The sequence below is a fragment of the Spea bombifrons genome, chromosome 7 (assembly GCF_027358695.1).
Source record: "Spea bombifrons isolate aSpeBom1 chromosome 7, aSpeBom1.2.pri, whole genome shotgun sequence".
Classification (NCBI taxonomy): domain Eukaryota; kingdom Metazoa; phylum Chordata; class Amphibia; order Anura; family Pelobatidae; genus Spea; species Spea bombifrons.
Window position 1 is genome coordinate 24,453,632 of NC_071093.1, and position 22,859 is coordinate 24,476,490.

The window sequence follows — 22,859 nt, forward strand, 5'->3', positions numbered from 1 at the left end:
GACTGTGGAGGCCATTGGAGTACAGTGAACTAATTGCCATGTTCAAAAAAAGAGTTTGAGATGATGCAAGCTTTGTGACATGGTGCATTATCCTGCTGGAAGTTGTCATCAGAAGATGGTAACACTGTGGTCATAAAGGGATGGACATGGTCAGCAACAATACTTTCGTGTTAAATGATGCTCAAATGGTACTAAGGGGCCTAAAGTGTGCCAAAAAAATGTGCCCCACACCATTACATGTCAATAATAAAATTCAAACTATCAGAGATGACATATCTGCACAGTCACCACCCTGCCCTCACCCTCCCTCTGACTATGCGCTCCATTACCCACTGACCTGTAACGTTTCACCCTTCGCTGTCTGGACTTGTTTAAACTTTGTGCTGCTCATTTCCCTTTTCCAACAACTAGTGGCCACCCTTGTCACTCTGAAGCACTCAGAGTGATTATCATGTCCAGGTGCACCTTGTTATCACTACCTATATAAACCTGCCCAGCCCTTCAGTCTGGGCCTTGACATTGACGCTTTAGGACTTCCTGTTTGGTTCCTGATCTGTTCCTGATCTGTTTGGTTCCTGATCTGTTCCTGAGTTACGGCCAGCGACCCTCAAGTGGACTCCAAAGCTGAGTGCCCTGCAAAAGGGATATCTGCCGTGTGCCCTGCAAGTGGGCTTACCTGTCGTGTGTGCCCCATCCAGAGGGCTTCTAGTCGTGTGTGCCTCATCCAGAGGGGTTTCAGCTGTGTGTGCCCCATCCAGAGGGCTTTAAGCCATGTGTGCCCCATCCAGAGGGCTTTCAGTCGTGTGTGCCCCATCCAGAGGGCTTCTGGTCGTGTGTGCCCAATCCAGGGGGCTTCCTGCCGTGTGTGCCCTCTTCAGAGGGCTTCCAGCCAAGAGACTTTCTATCAGTATATGTTGTTGTACCATCATCTGCAATACAGATATTAACTACATATCCTGTCTGTGATTTATTTCCTGCACCTGTCTGTAACAACCCCAAGCCATCATGCATTGTGGGGTACAGACAGAGCCCCTCGTATCCCCTGCACCTGGGCTCCTATCAGACCTGCTCACCCGGTCCGTGACATGACCTCTCCTCCCTTCACTACATTAACTAATTTCTCTGCTGTCACTAAGGATGTGCATGCTCTTCTTCTTTCCTCTTGTCCAACCACATGCCCCCTTGACCCGATCCCTTCCCATCTTACCCAGTCTCTTTCAGCTACCCTTGTCCTTACTCTAGCTCATATATTCAACCTCTCCCTCACTACTGGATCTTTCCCATCCTCCTTCAAGCATGCTACCATTACTCCTATTGTGAAAAAGTCCTCCCTTGAACCGACTGATCTCTCCAATTACCGTCCCATCTCTCTACTTCCTTTCACCTCCAAGCTTTTGAATTGTTTATACCCAATTAACTACGTTTCTGCATTCCAACTCTTGTTGCTGATTCCTGATTGACCCTCTTCAGTCTGGTTTTCGACACTCTACTGAGACTGCCCTTCCTAAAGTTACTAATGACTTACTCACTGTTAATTCTAAGGGCCACTACTCCATGCTAATCCTACTGGACCTTTCTGCTGCTTTTGACACTGTGGACCACCCTATTTTTCTTCCAATGCTTCATGATCTCGGCCTCCGTGACACTGCTCTCTCCTGGTTCACTTCCTACCTCTCTGATCGTACCTTCAGCTTCAGAGTGCCCGGTACCATTCTTCAATTTCAAACAGTCTTCCCAGTTCTTTTTCCCACTGCTTCATGAAAGACAACTTAACATACTTATTAACATCCAGCAGGCTTTTATAGCAGGTAGAAATTGCCTTTGGCAGGTGAGGTGCTTGTAGAAATAGTTTTAGGATTTCTGAGCTGCGAGTCTGCAAATGTATTACATGCGATTTGGTTTTCAGTATGTGTCGTACTTGCAAATACTTGAAGAAGTCTGTTTGTGGAATGTTTGCTGAAGGTTCGCGAAATATCTCATCACATCATTGGTATATAGTTGACCCGCAGTGACCAGACCTCGAGTTATCCAAGACATCAGGGATATTTGTGGGATGCAACATTTTAGAGATGACACTGGAGTAGCAGCTGAGAACATTAGTCCGAAATATTCCATTTATGTTTATTCCATAGCGATGTTAGCATGTGACATAGGGCAGGATCAATCCACAAATGCTCATGCATGGAGTAAGGATGTACATAAAGAGATTCCTGATCTACCCACGTCACGATGCCTGAAGGAGAAAAAAAACAGTAAAGTCTGAGCTAAATTGGCAGTGATATAGTAGGTTTTCAAGTTCGGAACACCCAGTCTACCCAGACATTTAGGTCTTTGTAGGAGTTTAAATGGAAGGCGTGTTCTCTTATTCTGCCACATGAACTTAACTAGTCAAGATTGAATTGAGTGAAAAAAGTCGGCTGGTATCGAAAAAGGCAACATTCTGAACATGTATAACAGCTTCGGCAAGGAATCCACAATACGTACCAGCCAGGATATTTCCATTGGCGCCCTTCTCTGCAGATCTCCCTGTGTCCTGTTCCAGATGTATATAAACTTAGTTTTAAAAAGCATCTGTGTAGTCTTCATGAATCTAGTTCCCAGGTAAGTAATAAAGTCAGTGTGCCAAATGTAGTGGAATGTTTTGGCCACGGTATCAATAAGATGTTGAGGATATCCAATGTTGAGAGCTTAAGACTTATCCCAATTGATTCTTCAATAAGATATGGCTCCAAAGGTAAATTGTGAAGAGTCGCCAATTAATTAGTCAAGGTTAGGATGACATAATCGCCATATAACCCCACTTTTGTTTCCATACTGCGGTGATGGAAGCCTTGTATATTGGCATTAGATTTTATGACTATTGCTAGAGGCTCCATAGTCATAGTCAAAAAGTAGGGGTGAGAGTGGGCATCCTTGTCTCATTATGATTTTGAAAGCATTTAGAATGAAATCCCGAGTAATAAACCCTTGTGTTTGGGGTAGTATAAATCTGGGAGATTAAAGACATGAAGGCCTTCTCTGCATCTAAGGATAACAGGAGGCAAGGAGTTCTATTTGTCTCGCATAACTGGATCACATTTATGATTATCCTCGTAATAAGGAAAGGGAGAAGTGTGGTCAATCTAGAGGCCAATAACTTCACGTATAAGTAGGTGTCAATATTCAATAAAGAAATAGGACGAATATGAGGGCATTCCGTTGGGGACTTCCCTGGTTTAGAGATAGTGACTATGTCTGCTTCCAGCATCTCTTGGTACATAGATGAGGACTGGATCAGAGGAAGAACATATTTTTAAGATGTGGGATCAAGAATCTGAAATTTTTTGTAGTAACTTACCGACAGACCGTCAGGACCTGGAGTTTTGTGTGGTTTTGAAGAACTAATCAGCTGTTCTAACTCTTCTTCTGTTATTAGGTAAGTTAATTGGTCCCAGTGTTCCTGTGCTAGCTTAGGGATCTGCAAGGTCTCTAAGAAGCCATCAATAGCTTTCTGTTTTGGTTGTCTAAGGTCTGAATTATCTTTCAGGTTGTATAATGATTCGTATTATTCAGTGAACATATATGCTATTTCTTTTGGATTAAAAATCTTCCTCCCTGATGGGTGTTGACATTTTTGTAAATATGTTATTATATCTTTTCATGTGACAATACTGAAGAAATGACACTCTGCTACAATGTAAAGTAGTGAGTGCACAGCCTGTATAACAGTGTAAATTTGCTGTCCCCTCAAAATAACTTGGCACACAGCCATTAATGTTTAAACCTTGGCAACAAAAGTGAGTACACCCCTTTGGAAATGACCAAATTGGGCCCGATTAGCCACTTCCCCTCCCCGGTATCATGTGACTCGTTAGTGTTACATGGTCTTAGGTGTGAATGGGAAGCAGGTGTGTTAAATTTGGTGCTCTCACACTCTCTCATACTGGTCACTGGAAGTTCAGCATGGCACCTCATGGCAAAGAACTCTCTGAGGATCTGAAAAAAGAATTGTTGCTGTACATAAAGATGAACTAGGCTAAAAGAAGATTGCCAAGACCCTGAAACTGAGCTGCAGCACGGTGGGCAAGACCATACAGCGGTTTCACAGGACATGTTTCACACAGAACAGGCCTCGCCATGGTCGGCCAAAGAAGTTGAGTGCACGTGCTCAGCGTCATATCCAGAGGTTGTCTTTGGGAAATAGACGTATGAGTGCTGCCAGCAATGCTGTAGAGGTTGAAGGGGTGGGGGGTTAGCCTGTCAGTGCTCAGACCAATATGCCTCACTCTGCATCAAATTGGTCTGCATGGCTGTCATCCTAGAACATAGTAACATAGTAACATAGTTCATAAGGTTGAAAAAAGACCAAAGTCCATCAAGTTCAACCTATATACATATTGTGTCCCTACTGTGTTGATCCAGAGGAAGGCAAAAAAACCCTTATGAAGCAGATGCCAATTGCCCCATACCAGGGGGGAAATTCCTTCCCAACTCCAAATATGGCAATCAGAATAAATCCCTGGATCAACGTTCTGTCCCTATTAATCTAATATCCATAACTTGTAATATTATTGCTTTCAAGAAACACGTCCAGGCTCCTTTTAAACTCTTTTATTGAGTTTACCATTACCACTTCCTCTGGCAGAGAGTTCCATAGTCTCACCGCTCTTACTGTAAAGAACCCCCGTCTGTGCTGGTGTAGAAACCTTCTTTCCTCCAGCCGTAGAGGATGTCCCCTTGTTATAGATACAGTCCTGGGTATAAATAGGTCCTGGGAGTGATCTCTGTACTGCCCCCTTATATATTTATACATAGTTATTAAGTCCCCCCTAAGCCGTCTTTTTTCCAAACTAAATAACCCTAATTCTGATAATCTTTCTGGGTACTGTAGTCCTTCAATCCCCCTTATTACTCTGGTTGCCCGTCTTTGAACCCTCTCCAGCTCCACTATATCTTTCTTGTACACTGGTGCCCAGTACTGTACACAGTATTCCATGTGTGGTCTGACTAGTGACTTGTACAATGGTAGAATTATTTCCTTGTCGTGGGCATTTATGCCCCTTTTGATGCACCCCATGATTTTATTTGCCTTAGCAGCAGCTGCCTGACACTGGTCGCTACAGGTAAATTTACTGTTAACCAAGACTCCTAAGTCCTTTTCCATGTCAGTCGTCCCCAGTGTTTTCCCATTTCATATATATATTCCCAGCTTGGATTTTTCTTCCCCATGTGCATAACCTTACATTTATCTGTGTTGAACCTAATCTGCCACATCCCAGCCCAAGCCTCCAACCTATGCAGATCCATTTGTAATCGTGCACTGTCCTCTATTGTGTTAACCACGTTACAGAGCTTAGTATCGTCTGCAAAGATTGATACTTTACTATACAATCCCTCTACAAGGTCATTAATAAATATATTAAAAAGAATAGGACCCAAAACTGACCCCTGTGGTACCCCACTAGTAACAGTCACCCACTCAGAGTATGTACCATTAATAACCACCCTCTGTTTCCTATCACTGAGCCAGTTACTTACCCACATACACACATTCTCCCCCAGCCCAAGCATTCTCATTTTATGTACCAGCCTTTTATGTGGCACCGTATCAAATGCTTTGGAAAAATCAAGATATATGACATCCAGCGATTCACCCCGATCCAGTCTTGAGCTCACCTCCTCATAAAAGCTGATCAGGTTAGTTTGACAGGACCGATCCCTTGTAAACCCATGCTGATATGGAGTCATACATTTATTTTCATTGAGATTCTCCAAAATAGCATCTCTTAGGAAAGACTCAAACAGTTTACATACAACAGAAGTTAAACTAACAGGCCTATAATTCCCCGGGTCACTTTTTGTCCCCTTTTTGAATATTGGCACAACATTTGCTATGCGCCAGTCCTGGGGAACAGACCCTGTCACTATAGAGTCCTTGAATATTAGAAATAGGGGTCTGTCTATTACATTACTTAACTCCCTTAGAACTCGGGGATGAATGTCATCTGGACCTGGTGATTTGTCTATTTTGATTTTTTTTAGGCGGCACTGCATTTCTTCCTGGATTAGACAGGCGACATGTACTGGGGCATTTATCTCATCCTGCTGTATATTACCTGGCATTTCATTTTCCTCTGTGAATACAGCAGAGAAGAATATATTTAATAGATTAGCTTTTTCCTGATCCCCGTCTATAACTTCTCCCTCATTACTTTTTAAGGGGCCAACGCTTTCATTTTTAACCTTTTTACTATTTATATAGTTAAAGAACATTTTGGGGTTTGTTTTACTCTCTTTGGCAATGAGTCTTTCTGTCTCCACTTTTGCTGCTTTTATCTGATTTTTACATATTTTATTTTTTTCCCGATAGCTTCTTAGTGCTTCCTCACTGCCTTCCTGTTTTAGTAGCTTAAATGCCTTTTTTTGCCATTTATTGCCACCTTTACATTTTTATTTATCCACATTGGTTTTCTCTTGTTCCTGACTCTTTTATTCCCATACGGTATGTACTTTTCACAGTGAGAATTTAAGATATTTTTAAAAATCTCCCATTTAGTGTCTGTGCTTTTGTTTTTGAGGACATTTTCCCAATTTACAGTGTTAAGGGCTTCTCTTAGTTGATCAAACTTTGCCTTCCTAAAGTTCATAGTTCTTGTGGCTCCTCTAAGAGTTCCCTTATTGAACGACAAGTTATAATGTATTATATTGTGATCACTATTTCCTAGGTGCCCTCTGACCTGCACATTAGTTACTCTGTCAGGTCTGTTGGTTAATATTAAGTCCAGTAGAGCGCCCCCTCTGGTTGGGTCCTGTACCATTTGGGACAGATAATTATCTTTACTTATAGTCAGAAACCGGTTTCCTTTATGAGATTCACAGGTCTCGGTTTCCCAGTTTATGTCGGGATAGTTAAAGTCCCCCATAATAACCACCTCATTGTGATTTGCTGCCTTGTTTATTTGCTTCAATAATTGATCTTCTGCTGCTTCAATTATATTTGGTGGCTTATAGCAAACCCCGATCAGTATTTTATTATTTTTCTTTCCATATATTTCTACCCATAATGACTCCAGATCATAATTTCCCTCACATATATTCTCCCGCAGTGTGGCCTTTAGGCTGGACTTTACATAAAGGCAAACTCCTCCCCCTTTTCGTTTTTTTCGATCCTTCCTGAATAGACTATAACCCTGTATGTTAACCGCCCAGTCATAGCTATCATCCAACCATGTCTCTGTTATACCCACTATGTCATAATTTTCTACAGACATTATTAACTCCAGTTCGCCAGTTTTATTGGTCAGACTTCTGGCATTAGTAAGCATACACTTTAGAGGTGTATGGTTTTTTCTCCTATGAAGCCTATCCCTATTAACTATTCTAACCCCTCCCTCCGCTCCACCCCCAGGTACATTTATAAGCCCCAGTTCTCCATGAACCCAAACCCCTCCTTCCTACACCAGCTTCTGAGCCACTTGTTTAGCTCCCTAATCTCCCGCTGCCTCTCTGGTGTGGCACGTGGGTACAGGTAATATTTCAGAAAATACTACCTTGGAGGTCCTTGCCTTGAGCTTGCTACCTAAGTCCCTGAAATCATTTTTAAGGACACTCCGTCTACCTCTTACTTTGTCATTGGTGCCAATGTGCACCATGACAGCTGGGTCTTCTCCAGCCCCTCCCAGTAATCTGTCAACCCGATCCGCGATGTGCCGAACTCGAGCGCCAGGCAGACAACACACTGTTCGGCGATCCCGGTCTTTGCACCTGTCTGGCCTGCCCTGTCTGGCCTGCCCTGTGCTCCTCCTTCCCTCCTTACTGGAGCAGACACCGCTCTGGCGGTCAGAGGCAGTGACTTGCTGCAGTACTGCTAACTCTGAACTAACATCCCCCTCATCTGCCATCCGGGCAAACTTGTTGGGGTGTGCTAGATCAGGACTAGCCTCCCTGGCGCTTTTCCCCCTACCCCGCCTTCTAACTGTAACCCAGCTAGCTGCCTGACTGTCCTGTACCTCCATCCCGCTATCCTCCCCCACCTCTACCCGCGAGAGAGCTTGCTCAGTGAGCAGCAGACTCCTCTCCAAGTTGTCAATAGATCTCAGTGTTGCCAGTTGCTCCTCTAGACTCAGGATTTGTGCTTCTAAATGAGCAACCTGCACACATCTCGCACAGCAATATGCACCTTCGAAGCACTGATCAAGGATTGCATACATTGAGCAAGATGTACACCTGACCGCATTGTCAAACATGGAGGACATCTTTACTCTAAATACCACAAACAAACAAAACACAGTGCTCCCCTTGCAATAGATATAAATATACTCTCCTTCTTTGCTTGTAACTCCTCACTTAGCTCAGGATTCGCTTGTGTGTCCAAGCTAAATGCAACTGCAAAATGCCAAGCAGAACTCACAGAGAAGGTTACACACCTGAAATAGCCCTTAACCCCTTTTTTTTGCTTTTTCTTTTTTCAACAAAACTTTACTCTGAATACCACAAACAAACAAAACACAGTGCTCCCCTTGCAATAGATATAAATATACTCTCCTTCTTTGCTTGTAACTCCTCACTTAGAGATGTCACTTAGGAGATTCGCCCCAGCTCAGGATTCGCTTGTGTGTCCAAGCTAAATGCAACTGCAAAACGCCAAGCAGAACTCACAGAGGATGCCTCTTCTAAAGATGATGCACAAGAAAGCCAGCAAACAGTTTTCTGAAGACAAGCAGACTAAGGACATGGATTACTGGAACCAGTAAACTTATTTGGTTCAGATGGTGTCAAGCGTGTGTGGCAGAAACCAGGTGAGGAGTACAAAGACAGGTGTGTCTTGCCTGCATGAGTGCTGCTGGCACTGGGGAGCTACATGCCAACATGTACTGTGACATACTGAAGCAGAGCATGATCCCCTCCCTTCGGAGACTGGGCTGCAGGGCAGTGTCCCAAACACACCTCCAAGACGACCACTGCCTTGCTAAAGAAGCTGAGAGTAAAGGTGATGGACTGGCCAAGCATGTCTCCATACCTAAATTTTTTCTTGGAGTATAAAAAGTGGTGAGTGTGTATTCCTTTGAATTGATAATATATGTCAATATGATATAATGACCATGAGGGTCAATCACTTTATGTAATAAAGAAAATGTTTTGAAATTAGTATAGAGACTCCAGCTGTTACATGTCATAGAGTTGAATTGCCATGGGAAGTCTTTGTCAGGGTTTTCACCCTTCCCCCGCTCCTCTTGCTTCTCACACTCAGCCTCACCTCAGCTGAAGTAATTTGCTCCTAATTACTTCCCTGGTTTACTGCTGATTAGCCAGCCCCTCCCTGCTAGAGTATGGCTATTTAAACAGCAACACTTCAGTATCTCATTGCCCTTGTGTTGGTCTCAGACTCAAGTGTAATCTCCATTGATCCTGCAGCTTCCTGTATATGACTCCTGGTTTGGCTGATTTCCTCTCCAGTTCCTGAATCCTGCTTACATCCCTAATTCCGTTTGACCTCTGGTATCCTGACCTCGGCTTGTTTGACTTCCTGATTTGGCTCTCGACCCATTTGTTCCTGATTTTTGACTATGTCTTATGGACATTATTTTCTCTGCATTTATTTTTTGTATATTCAATAAATGTGATTGCACTGCATTTCTGTCTCCATCTGGTTTGTGGTTCCTGACATAACACAAGGGCCATGAATCCTGATGGTACAGGCGGTCCACCTGTGCAGAATATTTTTTTTTCCCCCAGATGGATTTACAGGATTAGAAAATCAATCATGTGGTTCTGGCCATAAGACCCTTTTGAACCGCACGGCACACCTAAAATTTCCCCCAGTGGCCGTTGCAGCTCCTGCTCCGGTACTTGCAGAAGTACCCGCTGCATCTGAACCGTTAGACACCCAGGGTCTCACTGGGTCTGCCCCGCTTCCCCAGCAATATGGGGGCAATCCTAACCTGTGCCGTGGCTTCCTGAACCAGGTTGATATTTTTCTGTAGATGGTTCCACAGGCCTTTCCCAGTCACAGGAACAAGGATGGATTCATTATATCCTTGCTTTCCGACAAAGCTCTGACTTGGGCCAATCCGATATGGGGGACCGGGAAACGCATAGTTAACAACAATGCCGAGTTTGTTGCCTCCTTCAAGCAGATCTTCGATTTGCCAACTTGGTCCATCTCTGCTGCTATTCAGTTAATGTCTATACGACAGGGTACCAGATCGTACCCTAGCAGCAGAGGTGGGATGGAACAATGAGGCGCTCATGGCTGCCTTCTCCCATGGTTTGGCAGACAATGTCAAGGACGAGACTGCCACCAGGGACTTGCGCGCTACCCTCGAGGGGCTAGTGTCCTACACCATATTGATCGACACTAGGTTCCAACAGAGACCCTTCTGCCTGCAGAGGCATACTGGTCCAGTTGCATCAAAACGTTATTGACCACCCATGCCTCCCTCTCCTCTCGTGCCTCCTGGTATCTTTTCTTCTGAGGGTGAACCAATGCAGATAGGGTTCACCCGTCTATTGGTCGAGGAGAGGGCCTTTCGGAGGAGGGAAGGGCAATGCCTATATTGCGGCAAGCAGGGCCACCTTTTGAAGTCTTGCCCTACACGGCCAGGAAAACGCTCGCACCTAGGGTCCTGTCGGGGACAGACCTTGGGTGGACTTTCCTCGTCCCCAGAACCATGTAGTGACATGGTGTTGCGGAATACTTTAAAGACTGTACGTTTGTTGGTGACCATGGTATTCCAATAGTGCCACGCGCCACACCACTGTCTATTGAGGCAATTGACGATAGGCCCCTACAGCCGGCGGCGGTTACTCACTAGACTACCCCTTTGTCTGTGGCTGTTGGGGTTCCGCACCGCGAAACCCTCCAATTTACATTATAATTTGATTCTTGGCTATCCCTGGTTGTGTTCCCATAATCCGTGTTTGAATGACACACTACTTAGATCCTCTCATGCTCTCCCCAATGTTCCTCTGCATGTCTCAGTAAGCCCGGGAGGCCTTGCGGTAAATGTTTGGTGCCCTCTGAACTTCGGACCAAATTGCTGCACATTTTCCATGATACCAAGGTGGCCGGGCATCGGGTAAAAATCAGATGGTTTGGTCCGTTTCCCGTTTATTTTGGTGGGCTGATCTGAGAAAGGATGTTGCCTCCTTCATAGCAGCGTGAAATACATGCGCTCGGAGTAAGACTCCTAAGCACCTTCCAGTGGGTCTACTCCAGCCCATACCACCTGGTGAGCGCCCCTGCACACACTTGTCCATTGACTTTATCGTGGATTTGTCTGCCTCCCGTGGTCTCCTTTCTTGGCCAACTATGGGTTTCAGCCCCCATTGTTGCCTGATTTGTTTACGCCACAGAACATCCCAGCTCTGAAGGTTCATCTCAGGGAACTCCATTCCTCATGAGTACAGATTCAGCATGCCCTACGTAGGTCTATGGAACAGCAAAAGCTCCAGACTGATCACAGACGACTGCCTGCACCCTTCTACCAGGTCAAGGAGAGGGTTTGGCTATCCTCTTGAAACCTAAACCTCTGGGTCCCTACTCCGAAACTGGCTCCTCGATATATTGGTCCCTTTCGCATCCTCTGTTGAGTAAATCCAGTTGTGTACGCGCTTGACCTCCCTCCTCATATGCGCATTTCCAGCGTATTCCACGTCTCCCTGTTGAAGCCTCTGGTGTGCAACTGGTTTACCACATTTCCTCCTCGTCCTGTTACAGTTGACAACCATGAGGAATACGAGACCTGCAGCATCCTCGATTCTGGTTTGTCCAGGGGTCGACTCCAGTGCCTTGTCCACTGGAAGGGTTATGGACCCGAGGAGGGTTCCTGGGTTCCCTCCACTGATGTGCACGCCTCCCCTCTCCGGAAGGGATTCCACTCTAATTTCCCTCTTAAACCTGGTCCTCGTTATGAGGGAGGGGTTACTGTCAGGGTGCCCCCCCACACACTCCTTTTGCTTCTCGCACTCAGCCTCACCTCAGCTGAAGTAATTTGCTCCTAATTACTTCCCTGGTTTCCTGCTTAATTACAGAAAAAAAGTCCACTAGGGGGCGCTCGTGTGTTCCATTCAATGCAAAATAAAACAAAGAGAAAAATATATATAGTGTAGGAGTAAAACAGTATGTTTTGCCCTGCGTATCGCAGATTTCCCACTCACAGTGTATTGATGGAGTTCAGTGCGTCATAGAAAGGGCCTTGAGGTCCATATGCCAGGATATAAACCGAGAAGACAAACCAGAAAAGGATCCAATAGTGTGTTATGTATATGGCGCTAGATACGCAACAAGTGGAAATATACTTACACTTAAATAAGTGTCAAGATGCTCGTAATTTCTGGTGATTCAGAAACGACTCACAGGTCTCTATAGTCAGCACATTGGTATCTCATCATTGGACTCTTCAAAGCAGAAGGATATACAGACGCGACCAGATTATCACCAGAAATTACGAGCATCTTGACACTTATTTAAGTGTAAGTATATTTCCACTTGTTGCGTATCTAGCGCCATATACATAACACACTATTGGATCCTTTTCTGGTTTGTCTTCTCGGTTTATATCCTGGCATATGGACCTCAAGGCCCTTTCTATGACGCACTGAACTCCATCAATACACTGTGAGTGGGAAATCTGCGATACGCAGGGCAAAACATACTGTTTTACTCCTACACTATATATATTTTTCTCTTTGTTTTATTTTGCATTGAACGGAACATGCGTAACATTTGCTACCTATTTACAATGGCATACTTTCACTGAGGTAAAGTTTGACCATTTCAGCAGCACTACTCTCCTTTCTGCTGCTAGCTCTGTCAGATGGACCAACTATACTCCCAAGTGCTGTGTTGTGCTGCTTCTGGAACTGCTGCTGATGCTGCTAGGAGTAGCAGACAACATCATCTCCTCCTGCACCTCTCTCTCCTCAGACAGCATTCCTATTTTACGCTGCCAGTCACGCACCTTTTGAACCAATTGCTCCCGGTAGCTACTGAGAACATTGAATTTCATTGCTAGCTTTACCCTTAATCCTTGGATCGCAAAGGCACGCTAGCATCATTTCGGGACTTTCTTCCATGCAAGCTCTGGTCTTATAAAAGTGGTTTCTGAATTAAAAAAACAGCAGCACAAGCATTGGACGAGACCCATAGCGTGACGTCACAAGAGCGAGCTGATTGGACAGACGAGGATCAGCTCACTCCTGTTTGAAAATTTGGCGTTTGCTCCGCGAAAACGAAGACGATCACGAAGGTTTGAAGAATTTGTCTACGTTTTACCAGCACTGTATTCTGTTCTACGTTTCTTCGGAACTAACAAAAAAACACACTCTTCCTGTTCGTTTTCATGTTCGCCCGAAGACGAATGCACAACTCTAATGTAACATATTACTTAGGGCAGGATAAAAGGAATGCTTAGATATAAAAATGTATCGCAGCTAAAGTGTCTCAATAATTACGACCGTTATTGAAATTATAGAAAAAGAAAGGGGGTTTACATGAAGTCTGATCAGGATGTAGTGCAGTGTAGAATGATTTGGATAAGCTAGGGGACTGGTCAAATAAGCGGCAGATGAGATTCAATATAGATAAGTGTAAGGTAATGCACCTTGTTACCAAAAATAAGTATGCAACTTACACTCTTAAGGGCATTACGTTAGGAAAAGCAGAAAATGAGAAGGACTTAGGTATAATTGTAGACCATAGACTTAGCAACAAAGTGCAGTGCCAGTCAGCAGTTGCAAAAGCCAGTAAGGTATTGGCATGCATAAAGAGGAGTATAAAATATAATATTATAGCAAGACAGGAGGCTCCAACGGAATACGAGGTGCTAGATGAAAACTGTGCAGGCTCCTCAGGTCTAGCCTCTCCTGGTTTGGGGAGCCATCCCGCCCTTGAGCTTCCCAAGACCACTCCCATCACTCAGGACCAGCCGTTTGAGGTTACAGCCAATCTGGGTATTCCTCTGTTTGACCCTAGAACTCTACGCCACCCGTGCTCGGCAGAATGGACCCCATCTGCCCACATTCCTCAGGTTCTGGCTCCGCCGTCCGCTTGATAAAGAAGTCCGCCAGAGGCTTAGATCCGAATGTCCGTGTCCCACCATACCAGCTTTTGATCAGGCTTTCGTGACGTTCCTCACTAAGAACGGCAAGGATCCTCGGAAGGGGTTTGAACAAGGTCTCAGCACGGCTCAGGAGAAACTCCTGGATCTCTCGGGTCCCCTAACCCAAATTTTCCAAATGGCGGACGAATCCTTGACCGACGGCTCACCTCTAGATCCTCAACTGGTCCGTGACTGTGCCATTTCAGCAGAGCGACGCAAGGCGGCTCTTTTTAAATTAGATGCTAAGCTGGGGGAGCCCGGATGCCAATGGGCTATTGTTCGGAGAACAATTTTCAAAGGACTTAAGTCAACATGTTAATGTCTTCACGTCCCTCAACAAGACCCAGACCAACATGAGATGGGTGTTCCGGGGCTCATTTTTCCCCCAGAGCTGGTCGACAGAGGGGTCGTGCTGCCAGCAGGTAAGCCTTGTTTGGCTCCAGACCCTGTTTTCCGCAAGCCTCCACCACCTACAGATCCCAGTTCCGCTACCCGTACCCTTGAGGGGGTTTCAGAGGGAGAGGATATTTTCGTCCGCCAGAGGGAAGTCAACATAATTTTTTTGGCCCATTTTTCCCATGCATGGTCTTCCTTTACCTCGGATCTCTGGGTTCTTCAGACTGTGGGATATTTGTGTCTAGAGTTTCTTTCCTCACCTCCCCAGGTTTGGGCAGCTCACATGCCTGTCCAGGGCCTCGGGGTCTGTAGGGACCCATTGTTTTGTCGCATTTTTAGTGGCATTCGAGTTTCCAGGCCTCCGACTCGTTATTCGTTTTTTTGGGATGTCTCTCAGGTTCTTAATTTTTTGGAGAATTGGCCTGACAATGACCGCCTGTCCTTCCGTCAGCTGTCTGCTCAGATATTCAAGCTTTTGCTGTCACCTATTTTTCCTTTTTACCTGAGGGTGTCTCAGTGGCTGTTTCTCGTAGGACTAAGTCTAACTCAGTCTCTGTCCCTTATCCTTACATCCCTGATCGGGCTTGGCTTTGTTTGGCTCGTTGTATCCAGACTTACTTTTCAGTGTCTGCTCAGTTTCGCTTTTCATTTCTTATGCTCGTCTGTTTAAACCTGTGTCTGTTGCTACTGTTGCTAGATGGGTCCGCTGGCTCCTTCATCTGGCTGGTGTTGAGGAATCCTTTGTGGCTCATTCAATCAGGGGGGCTGAAGCTTCTGCGGCTTTCTTGGCGGGCAGTTCCCTGTCAGACATCTTGTATGCGGCAGATTGGTCTCGGGAGTCCACGTTCCAGACCTATTATTTCTGACCTCATGCACACGTTGGGTTTGTGCTGGTTGGGGGCGTTAATCGTGCAAAATATGAAGCCTCCTGTCTTGCTATAAAATTAGGGATTAATCTAGCCTTGATGTGGAATCAATCTAAATTTTATTAAAGACAAGAGGCAAGTGTTTTCCCACCCTTGCAATAGTTTCCTTCCCTTCCGTTCAGATTATTATTAGACCTGTGCATTTGTTTTCAGGTGAATAGTGCGTTTTCGTCCTTCAAACCGAAAACCGAGGAAACGACGTGACGGCGGCAAAACGCACAAAGCAAAGAATCATCGTTTCTTTGTGTTCGTCTTCGTTTTCGCGGTGTACCCGCCAATTTTTCCAAAAAGAGGAGGACACAGACTGTCAGCTCACTCTTGTGACATCACGCCGAGGGCTCGTCCAATGTCTGTGCTGCTTTTTTTTAAATAAGAAACCGCCTTTAGAAGAGGAGAGCTTGCATTAGATCTATTCATTTTCGCTGTGACTGCTTTTGCAACACTGCTGTGCTGCATCCGAGCGTTACAGAGATAGATTGTTCTGTGTGAGACTGGTAATCCTCAGCCTGCCATTTTTCAGTGCTTCTGGGTCAATTGTGTAGTGCTGTTGAGCTGACAGTGCCTACTGCCTGCCCTGTCTTCCCTTAGTTTTTTAAAAAAATTGTAATTTCAGGACAGTCAGTCAATAATTTAGTTATTTAAGCTGAACTGTTAGAATTATTAATTAAATAATATAATTTATACATTTAATAGTACTACTACTATATAATAATAATAATAATATAGTATACTAGTGTGTAATATAAAATCATTTAATAATAATATAATTCATTTTAGCTAGCTAAATTAGCTATATTATATTAGCTTATTTTGCTAAAATAGGAAAGTGTCAGGGCATTTCAACAGTGCTGACATGAAGCATCACCTCAGCATGCAACACAACGCTGTGTTATTGGGGAAAGATGCAGAAAACGTAGGGCAGGCATCATAGCTGCTAGCTGTCGTACTACAACAACAACTAGTACCATCTCCAGAGAGAGTGGAAAAACCCCAACAGCTCTTTCTGAGCCAATAGCAGCTACAGCTAGTAAGACCAAGGCAGGCTGGAGCACTGCAACATGTCCAGCCCACCCTGGAAGAATTTGGGGTATTCCACTCCAGGAGGTGAATGACTAAACAGCAGGCCAATAAAATAACCAGACTTATTGGTCAGTTCATTGTTGGAGGGGCATCCTTCTCCATGATTGAAGGGGAGCCTTTTAAACAATTGATGGTGGCTGTGGCTTCACAATACACAGTTCCCTCGCGTTCCACTTTTACTAGGAATATTGTCCACCCACTGTATCGGTCCTGTGTTTCAGCAGTGAAAGAGGAGCTTTCCAAGGCTGCTGGTCAGTGTGTACATTTCACAACAGATTTGTGGAGTGCACCTAGCGGGCAGCATGCCTTTCTTTCCTTGACAGCACACTGGTGGCAGCCCAGTGTGTCTAAGGAAGCTGCTGCAGCAGGCTACCGATCATTCCTTCTCCATGCAGAAGTGATGGATGAAAAGCACACTTCCCAAAATAATCTGCATGTAATGAGGAAAATGTTTTGCCTTTGGGTGGGAGCAGAGGCGGGCACCAATGTTGAAGTTGGGTTTGTGGTAACTGACGGAGGTGTAAACATGGTGAAAGCGCTGCATGATGTACATATTGTTGGTGTGCGCTGTGCAGCCCACATCATCCATCTAATAGTTAAGGCAGCAATGGCAGAAGGAAGTAATGTAGCAGCATGATGCCCACGGGGGGGCCAGCATGGGCTATAGTGGGCCTTGACTGTTGTGCGGAGGAGGGGTAGGCTTTTTGGCGGGAATTTTGGGGGTGGAGTTGGGGGTAGATTATATAAGTGGTTGCTTTCCCGGGCTCAGGAACCATTTTTTGTGGTTAGCTTACCTGGTTGCGTGTCCCACCCTCCCTCCCTTTTTTCTTTTGTTTGTAGGTTTGTGTCGTTTGTCACAGTCTGTGGGGCGGCAGCTTGCCAGGTATCCAGGGGGTTAATGTGGTGGTAAGTGAATGGTTGGTAACATCTGGTGGGAGGTTCTTGGCTGTCAGTGCTGGAACCTCAGGTCAGGGTGGGGGCATCTCGGTATGTCCCTTCCTTAAGTGGCATTTGGTTATGGTACCTGGATTGCTTGGCAAGCTTGGGTGTTTATTGTATATATTTACATGTTGGTGTTTGAGTCATTGTCCTTGTTAACACACCTATGTTTATTGTTTCAGGTTTTGGCGTGACAATGACTCTAATAAATAAAATTGGCTGTGGCCTTTTCTCATCCATATTTATGGTGTGGTGTCTTTATTGGGGGGTTTGAATGGGGAGTTAAGCCTAGCCCGGAGAATCGAAGCTACAACAGTCAGTAGTTCTGTCACGCTGCAGAAAGATCGCTGGGCACTTCCACCACAGTGTTAAGGCTAGCCAACTTTTGAGGGAAGAGCAAGAGAGGGCAGGTCTTCCTGTACACTGTCTACAACAAGATGTGAGTACGTGGTGGAACTCCACTTTAGAGATGCTGTAGAGGATTTTGGAGCAGCAGAGGGCAATCCATAATCTTGCCTCAGAGCACAATATTGGTATTACATCTCCATTGAATAAGGAGGATTGGACAGTGATTGCCCAGCTAGTGGCAGTCCTTAAACCATTCAGGGATGCCACAGAAAATTTAAGCTCAAACACTGCCAGTCTGGCCCAGGTAATCCCAGTGTTCTGCCCAGGCAGCAAGATGGATGTGTTCCTTGAAAACCGTGAGGCTGTTCAAGGTGTACATCCTGCCGTAGCAGCCATAGTCAGGCAGCTGAAGGATCTGCTAAAAGTACGCCTTCTCAAACGCATGGAAGAAAGTCCCAAAATGATGCTAGCGTGCCTTTGTGATCCAAGGATTAAGGGAAAGCTAGCAATCAAATTCTTAGTACCTACCAGGAGCAATTGGTTAAAAAGCTGCATGACTGGCAGCGTAAAAGGGGAATGCTGTCCGAGGAGGGAGAGGTACAAGAGGAGCAAGAGATGATGTTGTCTGCTACTCCTAGCAGCAGCATCAGCAGCAGTGCCACAAGCAGCACAACACAGCTGAGTGGAGCAGCTGCGTTTTGGGAAGAGGCACTAGTTGGACCATCTGACAGAGCTAGCAGCAGAAAGGAGAGTAGTGCTGCTGAAATGGTCAAACTTTACCTCTGTGAAGTTCCTTCTGCGCCTAATGTTGATCCTCTTAGCTACTGGGATGAAAAGAAGAGTGTGTGGCCTGCAGTCTCATGGGTTGTGCAGCAGCTACTATCATGTCCGCCAACCACTGTTCAAAGTGAGCGCGTGTTTTCTATGACTGGAAACATACTGAGTCCACAGCGCTACCGCATGGCACCTCATCTGATGGAGCAGATTGCCTTTCTTAAATTCAATCTGCCCAAGTTGGGTAACCCAGCTCTTAGCTTGGAAAGTTAATTTTCTTTGTCTAATGTTCAAGGTAGTTTCTCCCCCTTGTTGCACGTGTTTGCGGTGTGGCAACGTCTGCTACCTCCGTCAGTGTAGCCAATTTACGCTAGGGTCTAGTGTCTGAGTTCTATAAGTCCACTCCCAAATGCATAGGACTGACAGTCTTTGGATGCTTTGCTCTGGGGTGAAACAGGTGAGCGGGTCGTTAATTGCCCACTCATTCGCCTTTTCCAATGCTGCTGCTGCTGGTGGTGGTGCCAGCATATTTTGACAGTTCACTTCCTGGCTGAAATCATGCCTCAAATGTCAAAAATGTTCAAGGTAGTTTCTTCCCCTGGTTGCACTTGTTTGCGGTGTGGCAACGCCTGCTACCTCCGCCAGTGTAGCCATTTTACGCTAGGGCCTAGTGTCTGAGCTCTGGAAGTCCGCTGCCAAATGTCTAGGACTGACAGTTGTTTGGATGCTTTGCCCTAGGGTGAAACAGGTGAGCGGTCGCCAATTGCCCACTCATTCGCCTTTTCCATTTTTCAATGCTGGTGGTGGTGGTGCCAGCATCTCTTCTCTGCCAGTTTGCTTCCTGGCTAGAGTCATTCCCAAAATGTCCCTAATGGTAAGGGTAGTTTCTCCCCCCTGGCTGCCTCTGTTTGCGGTGTGGCAATGCCTGCTACCTCCGCCGGAGTAGCCAGCTTACGTTAGGGCCTAGTGTCTGAGCTCTGGAAGTCCGCTGCCAAACGTCTAGGACTGACAGTTGTTTGGATGCTTTGCCCTGGGGTGAAACAGGTGAGTGGGTCGCCAATTTCCCACTCATTCGCCTTTTCCATTTCCTTTTCCATTTCATTTTTTTCCATCTGATACACAACCTACTAAACATAACACATAACACATATAACACAGTGACATAACACATAACACACACACGTACAATTCACAAATCACAAGGACCTTTCCTCCTGTTATTTGCCCTGACCTTCACTTCTACACTCACTAGCATTAACGCTATAAACTCACATTTCACCCTGTAACATTTTTCCATCCGCATACCTGCCAACAGAGCCAACTTTTTCAGGGACAGTCCTGCTTTTTTCCAGTCCTGTCCCATCAAATTTAGCTAAACTAGGTATGTTAGTGCACGTAGGTAGGTATAGCTGGGTAGGGTAGCACTACAACATTAAATAAATATAATAAAGTAAATAATAATAAATCTAACTTTAAAATAAAATAAAATAAACTCCTATTTTTTTTAACACCCATTAAAATTAAAATTAAATTATTTAGACATAATACATCTTTAACCAAAACAGTGCACTGCTAATAATCTTAAACATAACCATACATTAACCCTAAGCTATTTTTAAGTTCTTGTCCAACATTTTTCCATTTGCATACCTGCCAACACACCCAACATTTCGTGGACAGTCCTGCTTTTTTCCAGTCCTGTCCAGTAAAAGTTGGGTTGTTGCAAAGTATGTATTTAAAAGTGGTCTAAAATTGATTTAAAAATGTAAAATAATCCCTATTCTTTTATTAAACATCTATGGATGTGTGACTGTGTATGATAAAAAGGAGGCCAAGTTCCTTGGAGCATTTGTCTAGGTCTCAGACAAGCAGTGGCGACTCTAGAAACAGTATATAGGGGGGCACACAAGATAACACAGTCAAACTGGGGGGGCATTAATAATTTCCACCATTAAATCATACCACTGAAAAACACATACACATACACATACACATATATATATATATATATATATATATATATATATTGCCAAAAGTAATGTGCTATGGAATGATACTTTTGTTATTGGACAATACAATACTTGATCATTCAACATGGGAAGCCTGAAGCCACAATTTAGTACGACTAATCCTTGAAATTCTTTAAACAACACAATACCTACACTTTTGCACTAAATGATTTCAGGGCCTAATATTAGATCCTGCTGCTGATATATATATATATATAGCCCCTGCTGCCCATATATATTAATATTAGCCCCAGTTGCCGATATATATTAATATTAGTCCCTGCTGCCGATATATATATATATATATATATATATATATATATAAATATATATATATATAAATATTAGACCCTGCTGCCGATAGCAGGTATAGATCAACACATTAACACACAAACCCAGCTTTGCATGTATAGATCAATTGCAATTCACTTGTGATCTCAGCACTGAAGGTATATATCAAATAAACAGAATCAGACATTCAAATCCTGTATTTGCAGGTATACAATAATAATATATGAAACGTAGCATTGCAGGTATAGATCAAATAAATACATGGAAACAGCATTGCAGGTATTAATCAACTGAACAAGACATACAAACCCTGTATTTGCAGGTACACATAAATAATGTATGGAAACATAGCATAGCAGATATGGATCTATAGAATAATACAGAAACCCAGCTTTGCAGGTAAAGATCAATTGGAATTCACATAAAAACACAGCATTAAAGGTATATTTAAAACCCCCTAAATTACAGACATAGATCACAGGTTGCACACCCCAAAGCAAGCCCTGGCGTCCACACTGCCCACATAGAACCTGGCCAGCGCCCAGATTACACACATAAGATTTGCCATCTTTGTCCCATATACACCCTGCCTGTGCCATCTCGGTCCCCAAGGCTCAAACATCCTGCTAGTGCCATCTTTGCCCTTCCACAATTATACATCTATGATACACACAATCACATTAACTCATGCTCTCCCCCATTCAGACAATTCATCCACACATTAACTCATGCTCTCCCTCATTCAGACAATTCATCCGTTTTAAGAAACTACGCCCCTTGGAGCTTCAAATGAGGGGTTACATGTATTTCTAGGACAAAAGTTGAGTGCACAAATAATGATGGAATATGTCGCTTTGACTAGAAAATATGTTTTTGCTATCCATAGCGACATGTTCATTTGTGTCTAGCGCACTCCAGGTTTGTACTAGAAACACATACAGCCCCTCATTAGATGCGCCAAGGGGTGTAGTTCTTGCAAATGTGTACTTTTTGTGCCATAATTTAACTTCCTACATGAGCAGTAATGCTATGTCAAGGCTTCAACCCTAATTACTGATCATTCACACGCCTTTCATATCTCCATTCACTCGCAGAAGCACACACCATACTTTCCATACATTCACTCACAGAAGCACACACCATTCTTTCCCCTTACAATCCCAAAGAAATGATGGTAAAGGGAGAAAAAAAAAATCACTTTTACAGGAAAAAAAAGGTTTGCAGTAAAAATGGAAGGCGCTGCAGGGATGAGATGGTTACTCACGTACCACACAGGCTAAATGGCTGATTTTAATAATATTTGCAGTTCATCAGGATTTCAAAAATTGCCTCCCTCTACCGTTGGCTAAATTTAACCCCATGATCAAAGGGATCATGGGATTAAAAATTAGTATCGGCCATTTTTAAAAAGGGAATGTGACTTTTTATAGCTATATGATCACTGTGGTAACATTGGCTACCACAGTGATCATTTAGCTAGAATACTTAAACTTTTTATTTTTTTTTAAAGTTTAACTACTTTATGTTTAAATCATTTTTTTTACTTTTTTTTGTAACATAATTTTTTTAAATTCTTTTTTTACAAGCTATATACCGTTGGAAAGTTGAGATAATTAGCTTTCCAACGGTATATGTTGGGGGTCTGTAGCTGCTTAGATGCCTGAGATACAGGCATCTAAGCAGCATGCCCCCATACCGCTTTAACTGACAATTGTCAGTTATTAATAAAGTTGCGCGGTGACGTCATCGCGTTATTACGCGCGACGTCACCGGCCGGATCGGGTGGCCCCGGTGATGCCCTTCAGTGTGAGGGGCAGATCGCCGGGGTAGGTGGTGATGGGGGTCCACAGACCTCCATCAAGGTAAGATAGTGCTAGCGACGGCATAGTGCCGTCGTTAGCACCTGACTGGGACTGCTAGCGACGGCACCATGCCGTCGTTAGCAGTCAAGGGGACTGTCCTGGGTGGCGGGGGGGCAACAGGGGGGGCAAGGAATATCCTAGGGGGGGCAATTG